Source organism: Idiotropiscis lumnitzeri, chromosome 22 (genome assembly GCF_059441095.1).
Source record: "Idiotropiscis lumnitzeri isolate Australia: NSW breed Sydney's pygmy pipehorse chromosome 22, RoL_Ilum_1.0, whole genome shotgun sequence".
NCBI classification, from domain to species: domain Eukaryota; kingdom Metazoa; phylum Chordata; class Actinopteri; order Syngnathiformes; family Syngnathidae; genus Idiotropiscis; species Idiotropiscis lumnitzeri.
This window is the reverse complement of record NC_142412.1, coordinates 1,397,658-1,412,805: the sequence shown is the minus strand read 5'-3', so window position 1 is coordinate 1,412,805 and position 15,148 is coordinate 1,397,658.

Genomic DNA, 15,148 nt, shown 5'->3' with positions numbered 1-15,148 from the left:
CAACTGGTAATGCTCTCTTGACTGTGTTTCCTTTGTTCTTGCTTGGTACTTTCAATGGGCGCTGTCTGAGGTGGGATTCGAACCCACGCCTCCTGGGGAGACTGCGACCTGAACGCAACGCCTTAGACCGCTCTGCCATCCTGGCAACTGGTAATGCTCTCTTGACTGTGTTTGATTTGTTATTGCTTGGTACTTTCAATGGGCTCTGTCTGAGGTGGGATTCGAACCCACGCCTCCTGGGGAGACTGCGACCTGAACGCAACGCCTTAGACCGCTCCGCCATCCTGGCAACTGGTAATGCTCTCTTGACTGTGTTTGCTTTGTTCTTGCTTGGTAGTTTCAATGGGCACTGTCTGAGGTGGGATTCGAACCTACGCCTCCTGGGGAGACTGCGACCTGAACGCAACGCCTTAGACCGCTCCGCCATCCTGGCAACTGGTAATGCTCTCTTTACTGTGTTTGCTTTGTTCTTGCTTGGTACTTTCAATGGGCACTGTCTGAGGTGGGATTCGAACCCACGCCTCCTGGGGAGACTGCGACCTGAACGCAACGCCTTAGACCGCTCCGCCATCCTGGCACCTGGTAATGCTCTCTTGAATGTGTTTGCTTTGTTCTTGCTTGGTACTTTCAATGGGCTCTGTCTGAGGTGGGATTCGAACCCACGCCTCCTGGGGAGACTGCGACCTGAACGCAACGCCTTAGACCGCTCCGCCATCCTGGCACCTGGTAATGCTCTCTTGAATGTGTTTGCTTTGTTCTTGCTTGGTACTTTCAATGGGCTCTGTCTGAGGTGGGATTCGAACCCACGCCTCCTGGGGAGACTGCGACCTGAACGCAACGCCTTAGACCGCTCTGCCATCCTGGCAGCTGGTAATGCTCTCTTGACTGTGTTTGCTTTGTACTTTCAATGGGCTCTGTCTGAGGTGGGATTCGAACCCACGCCTCCTGGGGAAACTTAGAACTGAACACAACGCCTTAGACCGCTCCGCCATCCTGGCACCTGGTAATGCTCTCTTGACTGTGTTTGCTTTGTACTTTCAATGGGCTCTGTCTGAGGTAGGATTCGAACCCACGCCTCCTGTGGAGACTGCGACCTGAACGCAACGCCTTAGACCGCTCCGCCATCCTGGCAACTGGTAATGCTCTCTTTACTGTGTTTCCTTTGTTCTTGCTTGGTACTTTCAATGGGCTCTGTCTGAGGTGGGATTCGAACCCACGCCTCCTGGGGAGACTGCGACCTGAACGCAACGCCTTAGACCGCTCCGCCATCCTGGCACCTGGTAATGCTCTCTTGAATGTGTTTGCTTTGTTCTTGCTTGGTACTTTCAATGGGCTCTGTCTGAGGTGGGATTCGAACCCACGCCTCCTGGGGAGACTGCGACCTGAACGCAACGCCTGAGACCGCTCCGCCATCCTGGCAACTGGTAATGCTCTCTTGACTGTGTTTGCTTTGTTCTTGCTTGGTAGTTTCAATGGGCACTGTCTGAGGTGGGATTCGAACCCACGCCTCCTTGGGAGACTGCGACCTGAACGCAACGCCTTAGACCGCTCCGCCATCCTGGCACCTGGTAATGCTCTCTTGAATGCGTTTGCTTTGTTATTGCTTAGTACTTTCAATGGGCTCTGTCTGAGGCGGGATTCGAACCCACGCCTCCTGGGGAGACTGCGACCTGAACGCAACGCCTTACACCGCTTCGCCATCCTGGCAAGTGGTAATGCTCTCTTTACTGTGTTTCCTTTGTTCTTGCTTGGTACTTTCAATGGGCTCTGTCTGAGGCGGGATTCGAACCCACGCCTCCTGGGGAGACTGCGACCTGAACGCAACGCCTTAGACCGCTCCGCCATCCTGGCAACTGGTAATGCTCTCTTGACTGTGTTTGCTTTGTTCTTGCTTGGTACTTTCAATGGGCTCTGTCTGAGGTGGGATTCGAACCTACGCCTCCTGGGGAGACTGCGACCTGAACGCAACGCCTTAGACCGCTCCGCCATCCTGGCAACTGGTAATGCTCTCTTGACTGTGTTTGCTTTGTTCTTGCTTGGTAGTTTCAATGGGCACTGTCTGAGGTGGGATTCGAACCCACGCCTCCTGGGGAGACTGCGACCTGAACGCAACGCCTTAGACCGCTCCGCCATCCTGGCAACTGGTAATGCTCTCTTGACTGTGTTTGCTTTGTTCTTGCTTGGTAGTTTCAATGGGCACTGTCTGAGGTGGGATTCGAACCCACGCCTCCTGGGGAGACTGCGACCTGAACGCAACGCCTTAGACCGCTCCGCCATCCTGGCAACTGGTAATGCTCTCTTGACTGTGTTTGCTTTGTTCTTGCTTGGTAGTTTCATTGGGCACTGTCTGAGGTGGGATTTGAACCCACGCCTCCTGGGGAGACTGAGACCTGAACGCAAGGCCTTAGACCGCTCCGCCATCCTGGCACCTGGTAATGCTCTCTTGAATGTGTTTGCTTTGTTCTTGCTTGGTACTTTCAATGGGCTCTGTCTGTGGTGGGATTCGAACCTACGCCTCCTGGGGAGACTGCGACCTGAACGCAACGCCTTAGACCGCTCCGCCATCCTGGCAACTGGTAATGCTCTCTTGACTGTGTTTGCTTTGTTCTTGCTTGGGAGTTTCAATGGGCACTGTCTGAGGTGGGATTTGAACCCACGCCTCCTGGGGAGACTGCGACCTGAACGCAACGCCTTAGACCGCTCCGCCATCCTGGCAACTGGTAATGCTCTCTTGACTGTGTTTGCTTTGTTCTTGCTTGGTAGTTTCAATGGGCACTGTCTGAGGTGGGATTCGAACCCACGCCTCCTGGGGAGACTGCGACCTGAACGCAACGCCTTAGACCGCTCCGCCATCCTGGCAACTGGTAATGCTCTCTTGACTGTGTTTGCTTTGTTCTTGCTTGGTAGTTTCAATGGGCACTGTCTGAGGTGGGATTTGAACCCACGCCTCCTGGGGAGACTGCGACCTGAACGCAACGCCTTAGACCGCTCCGCCATCCTGGCAACTGGTAATGCTCTCTTGACTGTGTTTGCTTTGTTCTTGCTTGGTAGTTTCAATGGGCTCTGTCTGAGGTGGGATTCGAACCCACGCCTCCTGGGGAGACTACGACCTGAACGCAACGCCTTAGACCGCTCCGCCATCCTGGCAACTGGTAATGCTCTCTTGACTGTGTTTGCTTTGTTCTTGCTTGGTAGTTTCAATGGGCACTGTCTGAGGTGGGATTTGAACCCACGCCTCCTGGGGAGACTGCGACCTGAACGCAACGCCTTAGACCGCTCCGCCATCCTGGCAACTGGTAATGCTCTCTTGACTGTGTTTGCTTTGTTCTTGCTTGGTAGTTTCAATGGGCTCTGTCTGAGGTGGGATTCGAACCCACGCCTCCTGGGGAGACTGCGACCTGAACGCAACGCCTTAGACCGCTCCGCCATCCTGGCACCTGGTAATGCTCTCTTGACTGTGTTTGCTTTGTACTTTCAATGGGCTCTGTCTGAGGTAGGATTCGAACCCACGCCTCCTGGGGAGACTGCGACCTGAACGCAACGCCTTAGACCGCTGCGCCATCCTGGCAACTGGTAATGCTCTCTTTACTGTGTTTCCTTTGTTCTTGCTTGGTACTTTCAATGGGCTCTGTCTGAGGTGGGATTCGAACCCACGCCTCCTGGGGAGACTGCGACCTGAACGCAACGCCTTAGATCGCTCCGCCATCCTGGCACCTGGTAATGCTCTCTTGAATGTGTTTGCTTTGTTCTTGCTTGGTACTTTCAATGGGCTCTGTCTGAGGTGGGATTCGAACCCACGCCTCCTGGGGAGACTGCGACCTGAACGCAACGCCTTAGACCGCTCCGCCATCCTGGCAACTGGTAATGCTCTCTTGACTGTGTTTGCTTTGTTCTTGCTTGGTAGTTTCAATTGGCACTGTCTGAGGTGGGATTCGAACCCACGCCTCCTGGGGAGACTGCGACCTGAACGCAACGCCTTAGACCGCTCCGCCATCCTGGCACCTGGTAATGCTCTCTTGACTGTGTTTGCTTTGTACTTTCAATGGGCTCTGTCTGAGGTAGGATTCGAACCCACGCCTCCTGGGGAGACTGCGACCTGAACGCAACGCCTTAGACCGCTCCGCCATCCTGGCAACTGGTAATGCTCTCTTGACTGTGTTTGCTTTGTTCTTGCTTGGTAGTTTCAATGGGCACTGTCTGAGGTGGGATTTGAACCCACGCCTCCTGGGGAGACTGCGACCTGAACGCAACGCCTTAGACCGCTCCGCCATCCTGGCAACTGGTAATGCTCTCTTGACTGTGTTTGCTTTGTTCTTGCTTGGTAGTTTCAATGGGCACTGTCTGAGGTGGGATTCGAACCCACGCCTCCTGGGGAGACTGCGACCTGAACGCAACGCCTTAGACCGCTCCGCCATCCTGGCACCTGGTAATGCTCTCTTTACTGTGTTTCCTTTGTTCTTGCTTGGTACTTTCAATGGGCTCTGTCTGAGGTGGGATTCGAACCCACGCCTCCTGGGGAGACTGCGACCTGAACGCAACGCCTTAGACCGCTCCGCCATCCTGGCACCTGGTAATGCTCTCTTGAATGTGTTTGCTTTGTTCTTGCTTGGTACTTTCAATGGGCTCTGTCTGAGGTGGGATTCGAACCCACGCCTCCTGGGGAGACTGCGACCTGAACGCAACGCCTTAGACCGCTCCGCCATCCTGGCAACTGGTAATGCTCTCTTGACTGTGTTTGCTTTGTTCTTGCTTGGTAGTTTCAATTGGCACTGTCTGAGGTGGGATTCGAACCCACGCCTCCTGGGGAGACTGCGACCTGAACGCAACGCCTTAGACCGCTCCGCCATCCTGGCACCTGGTAATGCTCTCTTGAATGTGTTTGCTTTGTTCTTGCTTGGTACTTTCAATGGGCTCTGTCTGAGGCGGGATTCGAACCCACGCCTCCTGGGGAGACTGCGACCTGAACGCAACGCCTTACACCGCTTCGCCATCCTGGCAACTGGTAATGCTCTCTTTACTGTGTTTCCTTTGTTCTTGCTTGGTCCTTTCAATGGGCTCTGTCTGAGGTGGGATTCGAACCCACGCCTCCTGGGGAGACTCCGACCTGAACGCAACGCCTTAGACCGCTCCGCCATCCTGGCAACTGGTAATGCTCTCTTGACTGTGTTTGCTTTGTTCTTGCTTGGTAGTTTCAATGGGCACTGTCTGAGGTAGGATTCAAACCCACGCCTCCTGGGGAGACTGCGACCTGAACGCAATGCCTTAGATCGCTCCGCCATCCTGGCACCTGGTAATGCTCTCTTGACTGTGTTTGATTTGTTATTGCTTGGTACTTTCAATGGGCTCTGTCTGAGGTGGGATTCGAACCCACGCCTCCTGGGGAGACAGCGACCTGAACGCAACGCCTTAGACCGCTCCGCTATCCTGGCAACTGGTAATGCTCTCTTGACTGTGTTTCCTTTGTTCTTGCTTGGTACTTTCAATGGGCGCTGTCTGAGGTGGGATTCAAACCCACGCCTCCTGGGGAGACTGCGACCTGAACGCAACGCCTTAGACCGCTCTGCCATCCTGGCAGCTGGTAATGCTCTCTTGACTGTGTTTGCTTTGTACTTTCAATGGGCTCTGTCTGAGGTGGGATTCGAACCCACGCCTCCTGGGGAGACTTAGAACTGAACACAACGCCTGAGACCGCTCCGCCATCCTGGCACCTGGTAATGCTCTCTTGACTGTGTTTGCTTTGTACTTTCAATGGGCTCTGTCTGAGGTAGGATTCGAACCCACGCCTCCTGGGGAGACTGCGACCTGAACGCAACGCCTTAGACCGCTCCGCCATCCTGGCAACTGGTAATGCTCTCTTTACTGTGTTTCCTTTGTTCTTGCTTGGTACTTTCAATGGGCTCTGTCTGAGGTGGGATTCGAACCCACGCCTCCTGGGGAGACTGCGACCTGAACGCAACGCCTTAGACCGCTCCGCCATCCTGGCACCTGGTAATGCTCTCTTGAATGTGTTTGCTTTGTTCTTGCTTGGTAGTTTCAATGGGCACTGTCTGAGGTGGGATTCGAACCCACGCCTCCTGGGGAGACTGCGACCTGAACGCAACGCCTTAGACCGCTCCGCCATCCTGGCAACTGGTAATGCTCTCTTGACTGTGTTTGCTTTGTTCTTGCTTGGGACTTTCAATGGGCACTGTCTGAGGTGGGATTTGAACCCACGCCTCCTGGGGAGACTGCGACCTGAACGCAACGCCTTAGACCGCTCTGCCATCCTGGCACCTGGTAATGCTTTCTTGAATGTGTTTGCTTTGTTCTTGCTTGGTACTTTCAATGGGCTCTGTCTGAGGCGGGATTCGAACCCACGCCTCCTGGGGAGACTGCGACCTGAACGCAACGCCTTACACCGCTCCGCCATCCTGGCACCTGGTAATGCTCTCTTGAATGTGTTTGCTTTGTTCTTGCTTGGTACTTTCAATGGGCTCTGTCTGAGGTGGGATTCGAACCCACGCCTCCTGGGGAGACTGCGACCTGAACGCAACGCCTTAGACCGCTCCGCCATCCTGGCACCTGGTAATGCTCTCTTGACTGTGTTTGATTTGTTATTGCTTGGTACTTTCAATGGGCTCTGTCTGAGGTGGGATTCGAAACCACGCCTCCTGGGGAGACTGCGACCTGAACGCAACGCCTTAGACCGCTCCGCCATCCTGGCACCTGGTAATGCTCTCTTGAATGTGTTTGCTTTGTTCTTGCTTGGTACTTTCAATGGGCTCTGTCTGAGGTGGGATTCGAACCCACGCCTCCTGGGGAGACTGCGACCTGAACGCAACGCCTTAGACCGCTCCGCCATCCTGGCACCTGGTAATGCTCTCTTGACTGTGTTTGATTTGTTATTGCTTGGTACTTTCAATGGGCTCTGTCTGAGGTGGGATTCGAAACCACGCCTCCTGGGGAGACTGCGACCTGAACGCAACGCCTTAGACCGCTCCGCTATCCTGGCAACTGGTAATGCTCTCTTGACTGTGTTTCCTTTGTTCTTGCTTGGTACTTTCAATGGGCGCTGTCTGAGATGGGATTCAAACCCACGCCTCCTGGGGAGACTGCGACCTGAACGCAACGCCTTAGACCGCTCTGCCATCCTGGCAGCTGGTAATGCTCTCTTGACTGTGTTTGCTTTGTACTTTCAATGGGCTCTGTCTGAGGTGGGATTCGAACCCACGCCTCCTGGGGAGACTTAGAACTGAACACAACGCCTGAGACCGCTCCGCCATCCTGGCACCTGGTAATGCTCTCTTGACTGTGTTTGCTTTGTACTTTCAATGGGCTCTGTCTGAGGTAGGATTCGAACCCACGCCTCCTGGGGAGACTGCGACCTGAACGCAACGCCTTAGACCGCTCCGCCATCCTGGCAACTGGTAATGCTCTCTTTACTGTGTTTCCTTTGTTCTTGCTTGGTACTTTCAATGGGCTCTGTCTGAGGTGGGATTCGAACCCACGCCTCCTGGGGAGACTGCGACCTGAACGCAACGCCTTAGACCGCTCCGCCATCCTGGCACCTGGTAATGCTCTCTTGAATGTGTTTGCTTTGTTCTTGCTTGGTACTTTCAATGGGCTCTGTCTGAGGTGGGATTCGAACCCACGCCTCCTGGGGAGACTGCGACCTGAACGCAACGCCTTAGACCGCTCCGCCATCCTGGCAACTGGTAATGCTCTCTTGACTGTGTTTGCTTTGTTCTTGCTTGGTAGTTTCAATGGGCACTGTCTGAGGTGGGATTCAAACCCAAGCCTCCTGGGGAGACTGCGACCTGAACGCAACGCCTTAGACCGCTCCGCCATCCTGGCACCTGGTAATGCTCTCTTGAATGTGTTTGCTTTGTTCTTGCTTGGTACTTTCAATGGGCTCTGTCTGAGGCGGGATTCGAACCCACGCCTCCTGGGGAGACTGCGACCTGAACGCAACGCCTTACACCGCTTCGCCATCCTGGCAACTGGTAATGCTCTCATTACTGTGTTTCCTTTGTTCTTGCTTGGTACTTTCAATGGGCTCTGTCTGAGGTGGGATTCGAACCCACGCCTCCTGGGGAGACTGCGACCTGAACGCAACGCCTTAGACCGCTCCGCCATCCTGGCAACTGGTAATGCTCTCTTGACTGTGTTTGCTTTGTTCTTGCTTGGTACTTTCAATGGGCTCTGTCTGAGGTGGGATTCGAACCTACGCCTCCTGGGGAGACTGCGACCTGAACGCAACGCCTTAGACCGCTCCGCCATCCTGGCAACTGGTAATGCTCTCTTGACTGTGTTTGCTTTGTTCTTGCTTGGTAGTTTCAATGGGCACTGTCTGAGGTGGGATTTGAACCCACGCCTCCTGGGGAGACTGCGACCTGAACGCAACGCCTTAGACCGCTCCGCCATCCTGGCAACTGGTAATGCTCTCTTGACTGTGTTTGCTTTGTTCTTGCTTGGTAGTTTCAATGGGCACTGTCTGAGGTGGGATTCGAACCCACGCCTCCTGGGGAGACTGCGACCTGAACGCAACGCCTTAGACCGCTCCGCCATCCTGGCACCTGGTAATGCTCTCTTGAATGTGTTTGCTTTGTTCTTGCTTGGTACTTTCAATGGGCTCTGTCTGAGGTGGGATTCGAACCTACGCCTCCTGGGGAGACTGCGACCTGAACGCAACGCCTTAGACCGCTCCGCCATCCTGGCAACTGGTAATGCTCTCTTGACTGTGTTTGCTTTGTTCTTGCTTGGTAGTTTCAATGGGCACTGTCTGAGGTGGGATTCAAACCCACGCCTCCTGGGGAGACTGCGACCTGAACGCAACGCCTTAGACCGCTCCGCCATCCTGGCACCTGGTAATGCTCTCTTTACTGTGTTTCCTTTGTTCTTGCTTGGTAGTTTCAATGGGCACTGTCTGAGGTGGGATTCGAACCCACGCCTCCTGGGGAGACTGCGACCTGAACGCAACGCCTTAGACCGCTCCGCCATCCTGGCACCTGGTAATGCTCTCTTGAATGTGTTTGCTTTGTTCTTGCTTGGTACTTTCAATGGGCTCTGTCTGAGGTGGGATTCGAACCTACGCCTCCTGGGGAGACTGCGACCTGAACGCAACGCCTTAGACCGCTCCGCCATCCTGGCAACTGGTAATGCTCTCTTGACTGTGTTTGCTTTGTTCTTGCTTGGTAGTTTCAATGGGCACTGTCTGAGGTGGGATTCAAACCCACGCCTCCTGGGGAGACTGCGACCTGAACGCAACGCCTTAGACCGCTCCGCCATCCTGGCACCTGGTAATGCTCTCTTGAATGTGTTTGCTTTGTTCTTGCTTGGTACTTTCAATGGGCTCTGTCTGAGGCGGGATTCGAACCCACGCCTCCTGGGGAGACTGCGACCTGAACGCAACGCCTTACACCGCTTCGCCATCCTGGCAACTGGTAATGCTCTCTTTACTGTGTTTCCTTTGTTCTTGCTTGGTACTTTCAATGGGCTCTGTCTGAGGTGGGATTCGAACCCACGCCTCCTGGGGAGACTGCGACCTGAACGCAACGCCTTAGACCGCTCCGCCATCCTGGCACCTGGTAATGCTCTCTTGAATGTGTTTGCTTTGTTCTTGCTTGGTACTTTCAATGGGCTCTGTCTGAGGTGGGATTCGAACCTACGCCTCCTGGGGAGACTGCGACCTGAACGCAACGCCTTAGACCGCTCCGCCATCCTGGCAACTAGTAATGCTCTCTTGACTGTGTTTGCTTTGTTCTTGCTTGGTAGTTTCAATGGGCACTGTCTGAGGTGGGATTCGAACCCACGCCTCCTGGGGAGACTGCGACCTGAACGCAACGCCTTAGACCGCTCCGCCATCCTGGCAACTGGTAATGCTCTCTTGACTGTGTTTGCTTTGTTCTTGCTTGGGACTTTCAATGGGCACTGTCTGAGGTGGGATTCGAACCCACGCCTCCTGGGGAGACTGCGACCTGAACGCAACGCCTTAGACCGCTCCGCCATCCTGGCACCTGGTAATGCTTTCTTGAATGTGTTTGCTTTGTTCTTGCTTGGTACTTTCAATGGGCTCTGTCTGAGGCGGGATTCGAACCCACGCCTCCTGGGGAGACTGCGACCTGAACGCAACGCCTTACACCGCTTCGCCATCCTGGCAACTGGTAATGCTCTCTTTACTGTGTTTCCTTTGTTCTTGCTTGGTACTTTCAATGGGCTCTGTCTGAGGTGGGATTCGAACCCACGCCTCCTGGGGAGACTGTGACCTGAACGCAACGCCTTAGACCGCTCCGCCATCCTGGCACCTGGTAATGCTCTCTTGAATGTGTATGCTTTGTTCTTGCTTGGTACTTTCAATGGGCTCTGTCTGAGGTGGGATTCGAACCCACGCCTCCTGGGGAGACTGCGACATGAACGCAACGCCTTAGACCGCTCCGCCATCCAGGCAACTGGTAATGCTATCTTGACTGTGTTTGCTTTGTTCTTGCTTGGTAGTTTCAATGGGCTCTGTCTGAGGTGGGATTCGAACCCACGCCTCCTGGGGAGACTGCGACCTGAACGCAACGCCTTAGACCGCTCCGCCATCCTGGCAACTGGTAATGCTCTCTTTACTGTGTTTCCTTTGTTCTTGCTTGGTACTTTCAATGGGCTCTGTCTGAGGTGGGATTCGAACCCACGCCTCCTGGGGAGACTGTGACCTGAACGCAACGCCTTAGACCGCTTCGCCATCCTGGCACCTGGTAATGCTCTCTTGAATGTGTTTGCTTTGTTCTTGCTTGGTACTTTCAATGGGCTCTGTCTGAGGTGGGATTCGAACCCACGCCTCCTGGGGAGACTGCGACCTGAACGCAACGCCTTAGACCGCTCCGCCATCCTGGCACCTGGTAATGCTCTCTTGACTGTGTTTGATTTGTTATTGCTTGGTACTTTCAATGGGCTCTGTCTGAGGTGGGATTCGAAACCACGCCTCCTGGGGAGACTGCGACCTGAACGCAACGCCTTAGACCGCTCCGCCATCCTGGCACCTGGTAATGCTCTCTTGAATGTGTTTGCTTTGTTCTTGCTTGGTACTTTCAATGGGCTCTGTCTGAGGTGGGATTCGAACCCACGCCTCCTGGGGAGACTGCGACCTGAACGCAACGCCTTAGACCGCTCCGCCATCCTGGCACCTGGTAATGCTCTCTTGACTGTGTTTGATTTGTTATTGCTTGGTACTTTCAATGGGCTCTGTCTGAGGTGGGATTCGAAACCACGCCTCCTGGGGAGACTGCGACCTGAACGCAACGCCTTAGACCGCTCCGCTATCCTGGCAACTGGTAATGCTCTCTTGACTGTGTTTCCTTTGTTCTTGCTTGGTACTTTCAATGGGCGCTGTCTGAGGTGGGATTCAAACCCACGCCTCCTGGGGAGACTGCGACCTGAACGCAACGCCTTAGACCGCTCTGCCATCCTGGCAGCTGGTAATGCTCTCTTGACTGTGTTTGCTTTGTACTTTCAATGGGCTCTGTCTGAGGTGGGATTCGAACCCACGCCTCCTGGGGAGACTTAGAACTGAACACAACGCCTGAGACCGCTCCGCCATCCTGGCACCTGGTAATGCTCTCTTGACTGTGTTTGCTTTGTACTTTCAATGGGCTCTGTCTGAGGTAGGATTCGAACCCACGCCTCCTGGGGAGACTGCGACCTGAACGCAACGCCTTAGACCGCTCCGCCATCCTGGCAACTGGTAATGCTCTCTTTACTGTGTTTCCTTTGTTCTTGCTTGGTACTTTCAATGGGCTGTGTCTGAGGTGGGATTCGAACCCACGCCTCCTGGGGAGACTGCGACCTGAACGCAACGCCTTAGACCGCTCCGCCATCCTGGCACCTGGTAATGCTCTCTTGAATGTGTTTGCTTTGTTCTTGCTTGGTACTTTCAATGGGCTCTGTCTGAGGTGGGATTCGAACCCACGCCTCCTGGGGAGACTGCGACCTGAACGCAACGCCTTAGACCGCTCCGCCATCCTGGCAACTGGTAATGCTCTCTTGACTGTGTTTGCTTTGTTCTTGCTTGGTAGATTCAATGGGCACTGTCTGAGGTGGGATTCAAACCCAAGCCTCCTGGGGAGACTGCGACCTGAACGCAACGCCTTAGACCGCTCCGCCATCCTGGCACCTGGTAATGCTCTCTTGAATGTGTTTGCTTTGTTCTTGCTTGGTACTTTCAATGGGCTCTGTCTGAGGCGGGATTCTAGCCCACGCCTCCTGGGGAGACTGCGACCTGAACGCAACGCCTTACACCGCTTCGCCATCCTGGCAACTGGTAATGCTCTCATTACTGTGTTTCCTTTGTTCTTGCTTGGTACTTTCAATGGGCTCTGTCTGAGGTGGGATTCGAACCCACGCCTCCTGGGGAGACTGCGACCTGAACGCAACGCCTTAGACCGCTCCGCCATCCTGGCACCTGGTAATGCTCTCTTGAATGTGTTTGCTTTGTTCTTGCTTGGTACTTTCAATGGGCTCTGTCTGAGGTGGGATTCGAACCTACGCCTCCTGGGGAGACTGCGACCTGAACGCAACGCCTTAGACCGCTCCGCCATCCTGGCAACTGGTAATGCTCTCTTGACTGTGTTTGCTTTGTTCTTGCTTGGTAGTTTCAATGGGCACTGTCTGAGGTGGGATTTGAACCCACGCCTCCTGGGGAGACTGCGACCTGAACGCAACGCCTTAGACCGCTCCGCCATCCTGGCAACTGGTAATGCTCTCTTGACTGTGTTTGCTTTGTTCTTGCTTGGTAGTTTCAATGAGCACTGTCTGAGGTGGGATTCGAACCCACGCCTCCTGGGGAGACTGCGACCTGAACGCAACGCCTTAGACCGCTCCGCCATCCTGGCAACTGGTAATGCTCTCTTGACTGTGTTTGCTTTGTTCTTGCTTGGTAGTTTCAATGGGCACTGTCTGAGGTGGGATTTGAACCCACGCCTCCTGGGGAGACTGCGACCTGAACGCAACGCCTTAGACCGCTCCGCCATCCTGGCAACTGGTAATGCTCTCTTGACTGTGTTTGCTTTGTTCTTGCTTGGTAGTTTCAATGGGCACTGTCTGAGGTGGGATTCGAACCCACGCCTCCTGGGGAGACTGCGACCTGAACGCAACGCCTTAGACCGCTCCGCCATCCTGGCAACTGGTAATGCTCTCTTTACTGTGTTTCCTTTGTTCTTGCTTGGTACTTTCAATGGGCTCTGTCTGAGGTGGGATTCGAACCCACGCCTCCTGGGGAGACTGTGACCTGAACGCAACGCGTTAGACCGCTTCGCCATCCTGGCAACTGGTAATGCTCTCTTGACCGTGTTTCCTTTGTTATTGCTTGGTACTTTCAATGGGCTCTTTCTGAGGTGGGATTCGAACCCACGCCTCCTGGGGAGACTGCGACCTGAACGCAGCGCCTTAGACCGCTCTGCCATCCTGGCAACTGGTAATGCTTTCTTGACTGTGTTTGCTTTGTTCTTGCTTGGTACTTTCAATGGGCTCTGTCTGAGGCGGGATTCGAACCCACGCCTCCTGGGAAGACTGCGACCTGAACGCAACGCCTTAGACCGCTCCGCCATCCTGGCACCTGGTAATGCTCTCTTGAATGTGTTTGCTTTGTTCTTGCTTGGTACTTTCAATGGGCTCTGTCTGAGGTGGGATTCGAACCCACGCCTCCTGGGGAGACTGCGACCTGAACGCAACGCCTTAGACCGCTCCGCCATCCTGGCACCTGGTAATGCTCTCTTGACTGTGTTTGATTTGTTATTGCTTGGTACTTTCAATGGGCTCTGTCTGAGGTGGGATTCGAAACCACGCCTCCTGGGGAGACTGCGACCTGAACGCAACGCCTTAGACCGCTCCGCCATCCTGGCACCTGGTAATGCTCTCTTGAATGAGTTTGCTTTGTTCTTGCTTGGTACTTTCAATGGGCTCTGTCTGAGGTGGGATTCGAACCCACGCCTCCTGGGGAGACTGCGACCTGAACGCAACGCCTTAGACCGCTCCGCCATCCTGGCACCTGGTAATGCTCTCTTGACTGTGTTTGATTTGTTATTGCTTGGTACTTTCAATGGGCTCTGTCTGAGGTGGGATTCGAAACCACGCCTCCTGGGGAGACTGCGACCTGAACGCAACGCCTTAGACCGCTCCGCTATCCTGGCAACTGGTAATGCTCTCTTGACTGTGTTTCCTTTGTTCTTGCTTGGTACTTTCAATGGGCGCTGTCTGAGGTGGGATTCAAACCCACGCCTCCTGGGGAGACTGCGACCTGAACGCAACGCCTTAGACCGCTCTGCCATCCTGGCAGCTGGTAATGCTCTCTTGACTGTGTTTGCTTTGTACTTTCAATGGGCTCTGTCTGAGGTGGGATTCGAACCCACGCCTCCTGGGGAGACTTAGAACTGAACACAACGCCTGAGACCGCTCCGCCATCCTGGCACCTGGTAATGCTCTCTTGACTGTGTTTGCTTTGTACTTTCAATGGGCTCTGTCTGAGGTAGGATTCGAACCCACGCCTCCTGGGGAGACTGCGACCTGAACGCAACGCCTTAGACCGCTCCGCCATCCTGGCAACTGGTAATGCTCTCTTGACTGTGTTTCCTTTGTTCTTGCTTGGTACTTTCAATGGGCTCTGTCTGAGGTGGGATTCGAACCCACGCCTCCTGGGGAGACTGCGACCTGAACGCAACGCCTTAGACCGCTCCGCCATCCTGGCACCTGGTAATGCTTTCTTGAATGTGTTTGCTTTGTTCTTGCTTGGTACTTTCAATGGGCTCTGTCTGAGGTGGGATTCGAACCCACGCCTCCTGGGGAGACTGCGACCTGAACGCAACGCCTTAGACCGCTCCGCCATCCTGGCAACTGGTAATGCTCTCTTGACTGTGTTTGCTTTGTTCTTGCTTGGTAGTTTCAATGGGCACTGTCTGAGGTGGGATTCAAACCCAAGCCTCCTGGGGAGACTGCGACCTGAACGCAACGCCTTAGACCGCTCCGCCATCCTGGCACCTGGTAATGCTCTCTTGAATGTGTTTGCTTTGTTCTTGCTTGGTACTTTCAATGGGCTCTGTCTGAGGCGGGATTCGAACCCACGCCTCCTGGGGAGACTGCGACCTGAACGCAACGCCTTACACCGCTTCGCCATCCTGGCAACTGGTAATGCTCT